This window comes from Mercenaria mercenaria, chromosome 4, assembly GCF_021730395.1.
Source record: "Mercenaria mercenaria strain notata chromosome 4, MADL_Memer_1, whole genome shotgun sequence".
In the NCBI taxonomy this organism is placed as follows: domain Eukaryota; kingdom Metazoa; phylum Mollusca; class Bivalvia; order Venerida; family Veneridae; genus Mercenaria; species Mercenaria mercenaria.
Genome location: NC_069364.1, coordinates 21,645,746 through 21,661,737, shown reverse-complemented (window position 1 = coordinate 21,661,737; position 15,992 = coordinate 21,645,746). Strand labels below are relative to the sequence as shown.

Genomic DNA, 15,992 nt, shown 5'->3' with positions numbered 1-15,992 from the left:
GATAACTTTTGGCCAAGGGTCATGAAAGATGGTAGAGAGGTTCATGACAAGCAGATGGGCCCCTATTGATTTTAAGGTCAGTAGGTCAAAGGTCAAGGTTACAGTGACCCGGAACATTTAAACCATTTCCAGACAATTACTTGAGAACGCATGGGCCTAGGATCATGAAACATGATAGGGAGGTTGGTCATGACCTGTAGATGGCCCCTATAGATTTTGAGGTCTGTAGGCTAATGGTCAAGGTCACATTGACCCGGAACAGTTAAACCCTTTCTGGACGATACCTTGAGAACGCCTGGGCCTAGGATCACTAAACTTAATAGGGAGGTTGATCATGACCAGCAGATGACCCCTGTTGATTTTGAGGTCAGTAGGTCAAAGGTCAATATGACATTGAACCAGAACAGTAGAATTTCTGTTCCTTGTGCAATTACTGAATGCATTAAGGGGGGCATTTCGTATTCGTCGAGCTCTTGTTAGTTGTAATTAAGTAATTACTAATTATATGTGCATTCTCTTTTTTTCCATAATTAGAAAAAAAAATAAGTGCATATAACTCATTAATGGTGTCATCTCTCTTGTTTAGGGTCAATGACACTTATTTTGATCTAGTGACCTATTTCTTTGTTTTTAACCAACAACATCCAAATTTGGGCTACATGTATAGTTTTGAGTGGCTAAATCACAATTTTGAAGGTACATGCTTCAAATTGGGACAACATGCGTATTTTGTGTTCCGAAATGAAATTTGACCTTGATTTTGACCTAGTGACCTACTTTACATTTCTCAAGCTACAGCCTTCAAATTTGGACCACATGCATAGTTTTGTGTACCGAAATAAATTATGACCTTGAGATTGACCTAATGACCTACTTTCACATTTCACAAGCTACAGACTTCAAATTTGGACCACATGTAGTTTTGTGTTCTGAATTGAACTTTGAACTTGATTTTTACTTAGTACCTACTTTCACATTTCTCAGGCTACAGCCTTCAAATTTGAAGCACATGCATAGTTTTGTGTATCAAAAGTTAATTGATCACTGGATCCAAGGTCTGTGATTACTTGGATTCTGACATAGTTACTGGATTTTGAGCTAGTCTTGAAATTTTGAACATTCAAAAATGGCTCAATGGTTGGCGCCAAGATCACTCTGTGATCTCTTGTTAAAATTTAACATGATTATGTGGTGTCACAGGAAAATTAATTAGCTGAAACTTGTTTTAATGTGAAATATATACCCAGATTAGTAAAATATTGCCAAAAAAATAAAGTTAATGTCTAGTTTTTATGCCAACCAAACTGTTTTGCTTGACCTCTACTTTTAGTTAGTAAACTTGATAAAAGTCTACAGATATGGATCTTTGCAGTATTGTATCTTTTTCTTAGGTTTAAGGATATTAAATAGCAACGTAAAGCGTCTGTAGCCCGGTTCTCTTGTTCCAAGCATTGTCCCAGTAAATTTAAGGCTGTTTCCCTGTGTCCAAGATCTTGTTCTCGGTCAATTGTCCCGAGAAGGTTAGACAGTGCTCTTTTCTTTTCATCTTGTCTCCCAAGACAACTATAGGTCTTGTATTGTAGAAAGTAGAGGTAAGAGAGAGAATCAACCATAGCCCATTTTTCCCAATGGTCATTGGGGGGTTTTTCTGCTAGATCATCTTCCAAAGATTTAAACATTTCATACTTAAGTTCATGTGGAACACATTTTATTTCATATGGCAGAAATTTAACACAGAATGCGGTAATGTCCTGTATAGCTTCTTCATTATGATCATTGGATAATTTAAGAAATCCTTTTCTTGGAGCTTCTCTGATGAAAAAATGGCAACAACAAATAGGCTCAACTGTGGTTAGGTCATAGCTTCTTTCAATATTCCTTAGTGTAATTTCTGTTTTCTGAGTATTCCCTACAGTAATAGATTGATGCAAGCTTCAGTTTACTGGAAGCAACGTCTGTGTTCAAACCCAAGGAGATCATGGTGAGAGCTTCTGCTGATACTGTATTGTACAAATGAATGCTTTGGGATGCTAGGGCAGTTCCCAGGTATGTACACAACCATTGTGCAAGAAGGCAGCATGCTGTTTTGTCAACTTCTTCACATTGATTAGAGATATCAGCTAATTTGAAAATATACTTCAGCAGTGTTTGTACAGCTTCTTTGTTACTTCTGTTGCTGATAGAAGTTAAACAAGACCTTAATATGAAATAATCAGTTTCAAGTGCATATGCCTTTAATATATAGCCTGAAACAATATCGCTTTCTTTGAATAAGCTTAAATTATTCATTTTAAGCTGAAGCCTTAAACCAAGATCCTCACACTCAATCCCCAGTAATGCTATACACCTATCAGTTACAACATCACATAGTTTTTGTAGAATGTAAGGTTTATATATGTCTGGTATATTTCCTTTCATCAAATTGTTTCCAGGTATGATAAAATGCGGACAATTTTCATTCAAAATGCAGTTGTGTAAGACAAATAAACATAATGATAGGCACCCAAGTATGTTGTTTTCTTTCCAGGTGTAAGAATGTGTATTTGCGATACAATGAAACATAACCGTTTTACACATGAAACTTGAAATGGTATCTTCAAAGTATGGCTTGATAAAGGTTTTCAATATCATCTTCATCAAGATGTAACATCGAATCTGTGTTATATCGAGACTGAACATCAAGATCCTTTCTGCTAAGGATGTTGATATTCTCCATTCAAGTTCCTCATGTTCACTGCCCTTGCTTCCAAGACCAACAAGGAAACATCCAGTATCGCCACATTTTCTTCTTATGTCAGCTGAAGGCCACTGACCTACACCTTGCCAGTCTAACCACTGCCTTGCTTGTAGAGGCCAGGATTTACAGGGTAAAGCAGTAACCATGTCCAAATCATTTAACCCAGGTTGTGGTGGTAATGTTTGTGCTGGACCATGTCTTATTCCTCCTTTGGCAGCAGCTCCTAATGCAAACATGATTGAATTCTTTAACAATATTTTTCCTTTTCTTTCACTGAAATATTTATTAGGTACAGTATGATATGGAAGTGGATTATCATTTCTCAGAAGTTGCAGAAGACAATAGCCAGGTGATACAGTACCATCCTGGATCATCAGATAATTTTGTACACCCGTTTTCCATTCACTCCTTTTTTGTATCACATTACAGTCATTTAAACTCAATAATTCGTCAGTGTCTGATTTAAGATGCCGTGTTGTCGTGCCCTCTGACTGACTGCCAAAGTGGTATGCTGTAATGTTTCTATCCAATAGTTGTAATGATTTTGTGTACATAGATTCACCCAGTAAAGCTGCTCTTCTTTTTTTATGTACAATCCTCTCATCTACTATATCAGAAAGAACCTCTGACAGTAATACCGACACTGGCTCAATGTACTCTGGCGCTTGAAACATTCTGAAAAGTAAAGCAGTAACTGACTAAGAAATACAGAAAAAAAATAGTCATAAAGAAAGTATGGAGATGCAGATAAGTGGCTCGAAATGTTTTGTCTGGAATCTCCTGTAGATTTAACCCTTATCCTGCTAAATTTCTACAATGAACTTGTCCATTTTTAGCTCGACTATTCGAAGAATAGTCTAGCTATTCTACTCACCCTGGCGTCGGCGTCACACCTTGGTTAAGTTTTTGCATGCAAGTACATACAGCCATCAATTAAAGGCATATAGCTTTGAAACTTATTTTTTCTTTTTCTAGGTCAATTACCAACCTCACTGGGTCAAGTCCCATAACTCTGACATGTATTTTGAGCAAATTATGCCCCCTTTTGGACTTAGGCAATTTTGGTTAAAGTTTTACATGCAAGTTACTATCTCCAAAACTAATGCAGATATTGAATTGAAACTTCACATGTGTCTTCAGGGTTATAAAACTAGTTGATAGCAGCAAGTCCCATAACTCTGACCTTCATTTTGGCCAAATTATGCCCCCTTTTGGACTTAGAAAATTCTGGTTAAAGTTTTGCGTGCAAGTACATACAGCTATTTCTAAAAGGCACAGAGATTTGTAACTTATTTTTTCTTTTTCTAGATCAATTACCAACCTCACTGGGTCAAGTCCCATAACTCTGACATGTATTTTGAGAAAATTATGCCCCCTTTTGAACTTAGAAAATTCTGGTTAAAGTTTTACATGCAAGTTACTATCTCCAAAACTAATGCAGATATTGAATTGAAACTTAACATGTGTCTTCGGGGTTATAAAACTAGTTGATAGCAGCAAGTCCAATAACTTTGACCTTCATTTTGGCCAAATTATGCCCCCTTTTGGACTTAGAAAATTCTGGTTAAAGTTTTGCATGCAAGTACATACAGCTATTACTAAAAGGCATATAGATTTGAAACTTATTTTTTCTTTTCTATATCAATTACCAACCTCACTGGGTCAAGTCCCATAACTCTGGCATGTATTTTGGGCAAATTATGCCCCCTTTTGAACTTAGAAAATTTTGGTTAAAGTTTTACATGCAAGTTTCTATCTCCAAAACTAATGCAGATACTGAATTGAAACTTCACATGTGCCTTCGGGGTTGTAAAACTAGTTGATAGCTGCAAATCCCATAACTGATATGCATTTTGGTCAAATTATGTCCCCTTTTGAACTTAAAACTCTTTTGATATTTAACCTTTTTGGGTAATATTTTCCTGCTTCTGGGCCAATATTTCGAATAGTCGAGCTTGGCTGTCTTATGGACAGCTCTTGTTCAATTTGGACAGTACCATTGGGTGCTTACCCAATAGATACTCAGTCTGACTGAATGACAAACAGTGCAGATCATCATGATCTACACTGGCCGCAAAGGCAGAATCAATCGTGTCTGGCATGATAAGGGTCAAGGCTTCATGGGGAAAATCAGCACTTTACTCTCTCAGATTCTTATCACTTGATCATGTCAAGGGGCCATTATTATATGAACCAGAGTAATTTGAAAAGTATCCATAGTGGCTTGCCAAAAGAAACATTGTGTGGAGGTGTTCTTTGATGTGGACAATATACAGATGATTGGAATAAAACTTGGTGCTAACTTAGGCTGAAGATAGTTATTGGCCTTGTAGATAAATTTGTACTTGTTCTCCCTGTACCAGGATTCAGTGCTGTTAATATTTTCTGGTCCTTTGGGATCATGGAGTCCATCCTACACATGTGTAATAGTGTTCAGCTTAAGCAGTGCTCGAGGGCATGAAAAGTTTTGTAATTGATACTTTATTTTAAACTTTTGTGAAATCTTCGATACTGATGGGAATTATTTTTTGTGTAGTGTGTGGTTGTACCTATTAAACAACTCAAAAACCACTACTGTGAAATCACTTTTATTCGCGTAATTTCGCGCTAGAACTGATGTGCGAATTTAAGACTGCGCTATTTATTATTTTTTAATTCATTTTTTCATTTATAAACTGAAAATGAGCGAATTAAAGCCCCCGTGAAACAGCCCTTTTTCACGTTTGCGCTAAATTTCATGCCAGCGAATTTAATTGATTTCACAGTAAATAGAATTTCCATTTATTTGAAATCTACATACTCAAGCTCCCGTGAAATAACTTTTGAATGAAACCACAAGATTGTAAACTAATTTATGGTGAAAATATCTTTAAATGTGTAAAATTACATACCTTTGTTTGGTTTGAAGTGAGCAAATTGATTTTTATAAACCTCTTCAGAACGGATGTTTGTAATGCCTAGTTGCGGTCTTTCCTTGTTTACTTCCTGTTTCTGTTTGAACTGGAGGATAACTCAAACACTAATCTTGTTTGGATAGCCAATTGTTACCTGCCTTTAAGGAGAGCACTTATGGTGAACAGAAAACTGTTTTTTATTCTTTTAAGATTGGCCTGTTTAAGTTTAATTTATTTGCATATATAAAAAGTAAAAATGAAGCCTTTCTAAGATCATCTGTCACATTGTGACAGGATGAGCTTTTGTGAATGCCCTTTCTCTGTCCATCATCTGTCCACAATTTGTATTGGCATAATACCTCGGTTCCTTTCAGAAACTGGCCAGAACCCATCATGGGTTCCAGAGTTATGACCCCTTAAAGGGCCAAAATTTACAAATTTGGCTTGTGAACATGGTAGCGACTGCAATTTGCAATAGATTTTAATCAAACGTCACACAACTTGTGTTGGCATGATACCTTGGTTCCTTTTGGAAACTGTCCAGATTCCGTCATGAGTTCCAGAGTTATGGCCCCATGTGGTTCTAGGACAATCTGTGCATGAAAAGAATTGGAACCACTGCCTTACCCTTGCATGATTGTAAGAGGCGACTAATAGGGTCTTAACACTTGGTTTTGTAGTAACTCTGTGATTCCAACAGGTATGCAAATTTTGATTCCATATCTCATGTTTTTATTTCGATGTAAATGAGATGTGCAACCAAAATTTGTAGTCCTGTTTTGGCACTATATAACCTATACTGTGTTGGTGTGCCATAAAACCCAAATAAATAAATGAAAAGGCCAAATATTTGCTATTTTGGCTTTTGCAGCCATTAAAGAGACTTGAAAATATCTTTAACAACAATTATAGATCTTCGATTCCATGATGAATCCATCAGATCCGATAATAGGTTCTAGAGTAACTGTGCTGACCGACTTCTGAAAGAGTCAAAATTTGTTAATTTTTACCTTGTGAACATGATAGAAGTGACATTTCACATTTGATTTTATCAACACTTACACACACAAAAAGTCACAATAAGACCTCGGTTTCTTTCGAAAATTGGCTTGATTCCTTCTTGGGTTCTAGAGTTACTGACCTTTAAGACGTATATAGGTTTCATTTTTGCATTGATTTGATACAAATTTGCACAGAATGTTTATCTTGATGATTCCTATGCCAAGTTCATACTGAGTTATCTAGGGTCGAAAACTAGGTCACCAGGTCAAATTGAAGGAAAAGCTTGTTAACACTCTTAGAGTCCATTTATGACCCTATCTTCATAAAACTTGGTCAGAATGTTATCTTGATGATTCCTAGGCAGTGTTTGAAACTAGGTAATGTGGGGTCAAAAACAAGGTCACCTGTTCAGATGAAAGGAAAAGCTTGTTAACACTCTTGAGGCCAAATTTATTACCCTATCTTCATATAAACAAAATTAATGTTATCTAGATGATTCCAAGGCAATGTTTGAAACTAGGTCATGTGGGGTCAAAAACTAGCTCACCATTCAGATCCAAGGAAAAGCTTGTCAGTACTCTGGAGGCTGTGTTTATGACCTTATAATTATGCATGAAACTTGCATACATGCCACATCTCCCGCCGGGAGACTTTTTCTCCCGTATTTTCAGTATATCTCCTGGTCTCCCACCGGGACATGAAAAACTCCCATAAAAAATAAATTCGGAAAAAAAGTCCTCTGTCGAAAAGTCGTATCTCGGACCCTGTGTAGACCTTTAGAAAATACTTGAAATTCAATATCAAGTAGCCCGGAAATACTCTTCAAACATAATTTTCATAGTTGTCTATAATCCCTAGCTTGTTTATCGAGAGATACACTCCTGAGGCATTAATTATCTTACCACCTACTGTCACCATCTGCAAACAATTAACCATTTTAATCTTACCCATAGGCAGTTGTAAACATGTGCATGCGGGATTTTAGACTGATTCAATAACATCAAAGCCACTGATCTGTAATTTTTCAAAACAATATGTAAACCAGTCTTTTTTTTCGCTGACCTTATATTTTATATTTGTCGGAAAACACTCTTTTCCCATATTTATCGAGCCATCAGAGGATGAGACAGATTAGTGCTAACACCGAGTTTATGTTTCTCAATTTAAATACTTGCACAACATGCAAAACAAGAGCTGTCGGAGGACAGCAACGCTCGACTATTCAACAGCCTTGTCAATTGAATGAATACAAGTTGAAAAAGGGGCATAATTTTGTAAAATGCAAAGTAGAGGTATTGAACCTCTGTACTGCATGTCATATCATGCCAGTGAACAAGTGTGTGAAGTTTCAATCCTTTCCAATTTGTGGATACTGAGATACCAGCTTACATACAAAAACTTAACAAAAAAGTGCTAAGTCAAAGGGGCATAATTTTGTAAAAATGCCAGGTAGAGTTATGGGACCTTCACAGTGCATGTTAGATCATGACAGTGAACAAGTGTGTGAAGTTTCAATCCATTCCAATTAGTGGATACTGAGATATCAGATTACATACAAAATTTAACCAAAAACTGCTAAGTCGAAAAAGGGGCATAATTTTGAAAAAAAAGATAGTAGAGTTATGGGACTTGCTTAGTGCATGTCAAATCATGATAGTGAACAAGTATGTGAAGTTTCAATCCATTCCCATTAGTAACTACTGAGATACCAGCTTACATACAAAACCTTAACCAAAAATTTCTAAGTCGAAAAAGGGGCATAATTTTGTAAAAAAGCAAAATAGAGTTATGGAACCTGTGCAATGTAGATCAGTTCATCACAGTGAATAAGTGTGTGAAGTTTCAATCCATTCCCACAAGTGGTTACTGAGTTACCAGCTTACATACAAAACCTTAACCAAAAATTTCTAAGTCGAAAAAGGGGCATAATTTTGTAAAAAAGCAAAATAGAGTTATGGAACCTGTGCAGTGTAAGTCAGTTTGTCACAGTCAATAAGTGTGTGAAGTTTCAATCCATTCCCACAAGTGGTTACTGAGATACCAGCTTACATACAAAACCTTAACCAAAATCGGGACGCGGACGCGGACGCAGACGCCGACGCCGACGCATGGGCGAGTGCAATAGCTCACTATTCTATGAATAGTCGAGCTAAAAATCGACAACAACTTAACAAAATTGGCAAGTTAATGTCAGACTACACAGAAATTCGGATAAGTGAATTTTATGAAATAAATTGCAATTCATACTGCTCGATTGATTGACTGCCATTCCTTTGTGATATTGTCATGTTGCAGTAATTAACAGGAAAAGAATTCCTAGGTTAAATACATGTAGTTTTAATCTAATACGGCCAATCCAGCAAAAGAATGACTTTCATTTTTGTTTTAACAGCTTCATTTATGAAAAGAAATGACTGCCCTTAAAAGACTGTTTTGACATGATATCTCCGCAATCTTTTGAGTATTGTATGCTTAAACATATCAAAGAGATCACTCTCTCCAGATGCAGAAGCATCAACACATAAAGCAAAAACAAAGTTCCTGGTTCAATCTTTCATGGAATTCTGAATTTCCTTGGATTAGGTTAAGTGCTATAAGTAATAATCATGCATTCTGTATACAACTGTGGCTCCACTCATCAATTCAATGTAAAAAAACTTGATGATATTTTCATGAAAACGGCTATTAAGCGCGTAAAAAGTGAGCGAATAAAAGTCTCCCTTATTTTTAACCAAATCTCCCTTAAGGAGGTAGGTTACCTTGTTACCAGGGTAAATTCAAATTAGTTGAACCGCAGCATTTTTTTGTATGTCGTTTAATTTGATGTTTCAACTACTACAATCTCAATTTTGTTTATCTCTGTCCCTTCAAGTTCAATTCTTATCCAGGTTTGAAGAACATGACCCTACAAAGGTATTTTATATTGAAAGAAGAAGGAAAATACAGATATTTTACACTTTTCAGCGTATTTTGGTTTCATTGATATCTGTAGATGTCTGCATAATTGACAATTTTACTAGTATGCGCATTAGCTTTCTAATATAAGGTTAAAATGTATATGTCGCGGGGCATGTGTTTCCATGGTAACGCATTTTCTCTCATTTTTAAACAACTATGTATAAAAATGGGGTTTTCTACGACTGCAGTGCCATTCTGTTAATGACCAACATGGAATATTTGGGTAATATTAGCAAAATAACAAGCACTTTACATGGTACCCAATTTTTCTTAAAGTTTAAAGTAACTGTGACAACAGAGATGTTTAAAATAGCTATTATCTAGCTTTTTGTCGTAATTTCTTACAAAAAATATTGAATAAAATTATCTTTTTCGTTAATGTAGCTTTAAAACATATTATTTCTAACGTAAGATACAATTCGTGTTATTTGCATTTATTCAATCAAATTTCACAGCTTAAAATACTTGTAGCAGTACCCTTCGTTTGGCATTTTTCATGGAAAAATCGTTCAGCATACTGCTATTATTATCCCCCGACGAAAGTCGGAGGGATATAGTTTTGGCGTTGTCCGTCCGTCCGTCTTTCCGTCTGTCCGGAGCCATATCTAGGAAATGGTAGGGAATATTTATTTAAAACTTCATATACATGTTCACCACTATGAGTTCTTGCGGCCCGTCAAGTTTCAGTCAGATTGCCCAAGTAACAACAGAGTTATGGCCCTTAGAAGTTTCTAGTGTTATCTATATAGGGTACTATAAATATGGCAATTTCTGCATCATAACTTTTGATATATTTGACCTAGAACTACGAATTTAAACAGAATTTGGATCACCATAATGTGGTTGTGTACACAAAATTTCGTTCGGATTTATTTGTAAATTAAGAGTTATTGCCCTTTAATTGTATAAAAATCCACATATTTGTACATAACAAACTTACCATTTGGTAGAATTTCATTAAATTTCTTTCATTCTTTTCCATGAACATTTATTGTAAACATGGGAAGTTGTGTACCCACACCTGGTCACCCCGATACCTTGATCACATCCCCCCCCCCCCCCCCACACACACACAAAAAAAAAAAAATCAAAAAAAAAAATCATTCCTTATTTTAGATTTTTTTCAAAAAAAAAACAACTTCATATACATATTCACCACTATGAGGTTATGGGGCCCATCGAGTTTCAGACAGATTGCCCAAGTAACACCAGAGTTATGGCCCTTAGAAGATTCTAGGGTTAACTATATAGGGTACTATAGAGGTCAAAGGATACAAGAATGAAAACTTTGTCCGGAGCATTTCTTCTTCATGCATGGAAGGATTTTGATATAACTTGGCACAATTGTTCACCATCATAAGACAAAGTGTCATGCGCAGGTCTCTTCTTTAGAATTACTTCCCTTTGTTGTTACTATAAATAGCTTATATTGCAACTTTTTCATTACTAGCATACATGTGATAAGTTCAGAATCCCAAAACTGGAGGTTTGCCATTTTTCAGCTGGAGTTGGGGTCTCAAAACTGGAGGTTTTTTATCGACATAAATTAAGCGCGCGGACACATAAGTTAGAGACAAAATCCAGTATTTTTGGCCACACAATAATGTATACACCAGAAGAAACGATCCTCATAACTCTTGATTTGAATTTTGACAGCGTTATGCCACTTTTTAACTTACATTTTTTTGTTAAAGTTTTATATAATGTCTAATATATCTGTACATTCAAAGCTATTGACTATTATGCCCCTTTTACTAGCAAAGCTTTAATTGCCCCTTTTACTGGCAAAGCTTTAATTCAGAGTTAATCACTGAGAAAAGTCGAGCATGCTGTCTTACAGAAGCTCCATCTTGTTCTAACTTTAAACTTTCTTAACAGATTAAATTTGTAGAAACAAAGTCTCAATTTAGGCCTGAAATGGTGGTGAACATGCATTAACATTATTCTGCTCGAGGACTGAAAAAAAAAAAACGAAGCTTTATATTGGTCTGAACACAACTCATAAAGTATGTAAATTCCTTACCCCACCCACTTTCGTATAAAAATACTGATGATTTTGGCATGAAAAATAGAGAACAGAAATGCATCAACATGTATTTACCCATACCAAAATAATGTAGATTGATATTATTAAATAAATGAGTGTGTATTTTCATCCAATTTTCAATGAAATAAGTCCGATTTTAGTAAGAAATTAATTTGGTAAACATTGGAAGAAAATGGCGTAACTGCATAAGGGGAAATAACACTCCTGTTCTAAAAATAGTAATGGGTTGGTTTTTCCAACAATATTACCGAACAAAACTTTTTTTGAATAATTAAAATTCATTTCAGTTGGGAATTATTTCTTATGACTGGGAGTTTTTTGCTTCAAATTGGTAAAAAAAATGGAGCGTAACTGGCATTGAGAATGGGCCGATATTCGGCCCCGTGAGACAGGTGGAAAAGGCCCTGCTTGTCTAATCCCTTATCAAAACAAACAATTAATAATTCACCTGTAAAAAACAACTCTTTCCTCCAGCTACATGCGTGTGAAACATGTATAATACGGTGACACTTTGATTTACTGTGTAAACATGTTTATTCCTCGGTAATTATCAACCCATTCATAATATTGATTTTTTTTGAAAAGCGGGAGAACTATGGCTTTGGTCGGGAGACGGGAGGCAAGGTGAAAAAATCGGGAATTTGACCCTCCCGCGCGGGAGATCACATGTATGTTACTAGTTGTAGGGAAAAATCGAGACTACTTTTCTGTAGTACAACATGCATATTACATCCAATGTTGAGGTGTATTTTGACCTATCTCTACAGGGTAAGGAGATTTGTGTGGACTTACAAATTTTTTTTGGATTTTTTTTTTTTTTTTTTTTTTTTTTTTTTTTATGTTTAACTTCCCTTAGTTGTTACTATAAATAACCTATACTGTAACTTTTTTATAATTGACCATAGGAAAAAACAAAGATCACTTTTCTGTGGTACAACATAGATGTTACTTTCAAATTTTAGGTGTATTTTAAGGTATCTCTACTTGGTAAGGAGTTTTTTTGTGGACATAGAAAAACAAAAGAATTACAATAATTACTAAACAACCACAAAGTTAAGATTCCATCTGCAAACACAGCTGCTATTTGCTAATTTGCTGCGATGGGCGTATATTGTGACATTCTTGCACTCTTGTTTTTTTTTTTTAAATGTTCAAACCTTCAACATGTTAAGTTGTGACTGCACAAACCTTGCCCTCAGCCATGTTCAAGATATCTTACCTGTGTTCTCTTAAGGACATTCTGTTCTTTTAAGTTCAAATGTACATGTTAAACAGCAACACCTGGTGCCAAACCACTCAAAGACAATATTTTGTTCCAGTTAAACTTCAAGCTTGCATTTCAATTAACTGCATTTAATTTTTATAAGCTAAGCTTATTACAGTAAGCATATCCCATTCAAGATAAATTCTTTAGTCAGGATCAAAGTATCATACATTTATTATGTACTCTTTAATTAAACATTTGTTTTCTGTTAAATTGATTTTGACTAATGAAATTATTTGCTTCTTATTAACATCCTTAACTATTTGCCGGATATATTTTTTTGCCATTCCTCACCACAAACCCTTTCGGCTGGGGATACCAATTCATCGAATTTGCTTGTTCTTGTAGATATTGTTGAAATGGAAATAAAAAGCCGAAGCTGTTTTCCTTAAATAGAACAGTGTCAACGCTTTTGAATTTTACATTCAGATATATCGGTCACGGGCTTTGTTTCCATGGTAACATCAGTTCAGTTCAAGAAACCACCATTTTCTACTGAAATTTGAACAATTTTAGAGCTTAGTTTTAGTATATAAGTAACAAATTATCAACGGAAACTGAAAAATAGGTATTACAAATCAAACTGTCTGTCTTTCTATTTGAAAACGGCCGTAACAAGTAACCTTTCACCCAGCTATATTCCAAATAACATTGGTTACCATCATACATTTTCTTACATTCCGCATAACATTTCAATATAAGTACATAAAAGAAGCAAAATATTGATTATTATTCAGAGCAAAAGACTCATAAAAATATTTCAGCAAATAATGGTTGTTTGAAAATAGTTCAAATAAAGAAAATGCACAGAATTATGTACTTTCAAAATAAAAGCTATTAATTTTGCGCGGTAACTGACACGTAACATCATGACGTAAATGATGTCATTTTAAGACAACATTGTTTTGAAGCATTTCTTCGACAATTTATTCATTGTACCCCACGACAACAAAGTTGTAAGGGGGGGTATACTGGTTTCAGGTTGTCTGTCCGTCTGTCTGTCTGTCCGTCTGGTCGTCTTTCCGTAGACGCAATCTTGTGCGCACCATCTCTCCTTATCCCCTTGACAGAATTTAATGAAACTTCACACAAGTGATCAGTACCAACAGTAGTTGTGCATGGGGCATGTTAGGTTCTTTTAGAAAAAAAATTTGCAGAGTTATGGGACTTTGTTTTTTTGTTACTATACTATATACATAGACACAATCTTGTGCGCACCATCTCTCCTCATCCCCTTGGCACAATTTAATGAAACTTCACACAAGTGATCAGTACCAACAGTAGTTGTGCATGGGGCATGTTAGGTTCTTTTAGAAAAAAAATTTGCAGAGTTATGGGACTTTGTTTTTTTGTTACTGTACTATATACATAGACACAATCTTGTGCGCACCATCTCTCCTCATCCCCTTGACACAATTTAATGAAACTTCACACAAGTGATCAGTACCAACAGTAGTTGTGCATGGGGCATGTTAGGTTCTTTTAGAAAAAAAATTTGCAGAGTTATGGGACTTTGTTTTTTTGTTACTATACTATATACATAGACACAATCTTGTGCGCACCATCTCTCCTCATCCCCTTGACACAATTTAATGAAACTTCACACAAGTGATCAGTAACAACAGTAGTTGTGCATGGGGCATGTTAGGTTCTTTCAGCGACAAAAATTGCAGAGTTATGGGACTTTGTTTCTTGTTAACATACTATGTACATACAGTCTGCATATGCAGTCTTGTGCGTGCCTAATCTACCAAACCCTTTCACACAATTTAATGAAACTTCACACAAGTGATCAGTACCAACCCTAGTTGTGCATGGTGCATGTTACATTCTTTTAGATAAATATTCTGCATAGTTATGGGACTTTGTTTTTTGTTACTATACCTATACATACAGTCTATATACATACAGTCCACATAATTATGCAGTCTTGTGTGTGTCAGATTGCAATGTACTGTGTCAGTGCATGCGGGGGGTACATTCATCACCTTTAGTGATAGCTCTAGTTATTTCTGCATTATTAAACCATAAAGCATCAGATCGGAGACAGGTTCATGATTTGGTTTCTGAAGAATGGATATATACAAACACATTTAGTTTGTCATAAACGTCATCGTAAATCGTCAGTTAGCTTTTGGTTGGACATGCGCACAGACAAATATTAAGGTAACCTACGTCCTTAAAAAAAGCCCTGCTGAGGCAAATCTCCCTTATTGATCGTCTTAAAATATGGCATGTATGAACTTGGTCAGAATGTTTATCACTGCGAAAAATATGTGCATATACGGGAGTATACGGTCCCTTATATGTCTAATATACGAATATCATATAAAAGGTATCTTTCCTGAAAGTATAATCAAAACCTACGCCTTAAACATACTTTTGGACCTTGACAATCCCTAACTTTGAATACTGACATAAACTGTTGAAACGTATTTATGCTAAGTATGAACGAACTGATCCATGTGAGAAAAACCTGAATGTCCAATTAAAGAATACTGGATTTCCATATATGGAACATCCTATACGGGAAAAATGTTTCCGTATATGCCCGTATATTAGGAGTTACACGGAATGCGTACACTCCTGTATACGGAACTATTTTCCGCAGTGTATCTTGATAATTCCTTTGCCAAGTTTGAAACTGGGGCATGTTGGGAAAAAAATCAGGTTACCACTAAAATCGAGGTAAACCTTGTTTACACTCTTGAGGCCACATTTATGACCCTATCGTCATGAAACTTGGTTAGATTGTTTATCTTGATGATTCCTGGCCAAGTTGGAAACTGGGTCATATGGGGTCAAAAACTAGGTCACCTGTTCAAATCAAAGGAAAAGTATGTTAACACTCCAGATGCCATATTTATTACCCTAACTTCATGAAACTTGTTGGTTAGATTGTTTATCTGGATGATTCCTAGGCTAAGTTCGAAACTGGGGTATGTGGGGTCAAGAACCCAGTCACAACTCAGATCATCAAAGGAAAAGGTTGTTTACAGTTTAGAGGCCACATTTATGTCCCGATTTTCATGAAACTTGGTAAGAATGTTTATCTTGATGATTCCAAGGCCAAGGTTAACAGGTGAGTGG

General features: G+C 35.7%; 1 protein-coding gene across 1 annotated transcript in view; it reads left to right on the top strand.

Moving 5' to 3' along the window:
* Window positions 1–15,992, top strand: part of LOC123551158 (origin recognition complex subunit 3-like) — a 106,871-nt gene that overhangs the window by 54,236 nt on the left and 36,643 nt on the right. The gene's annotated exons all lie outside the window — the stretch shown is intronic.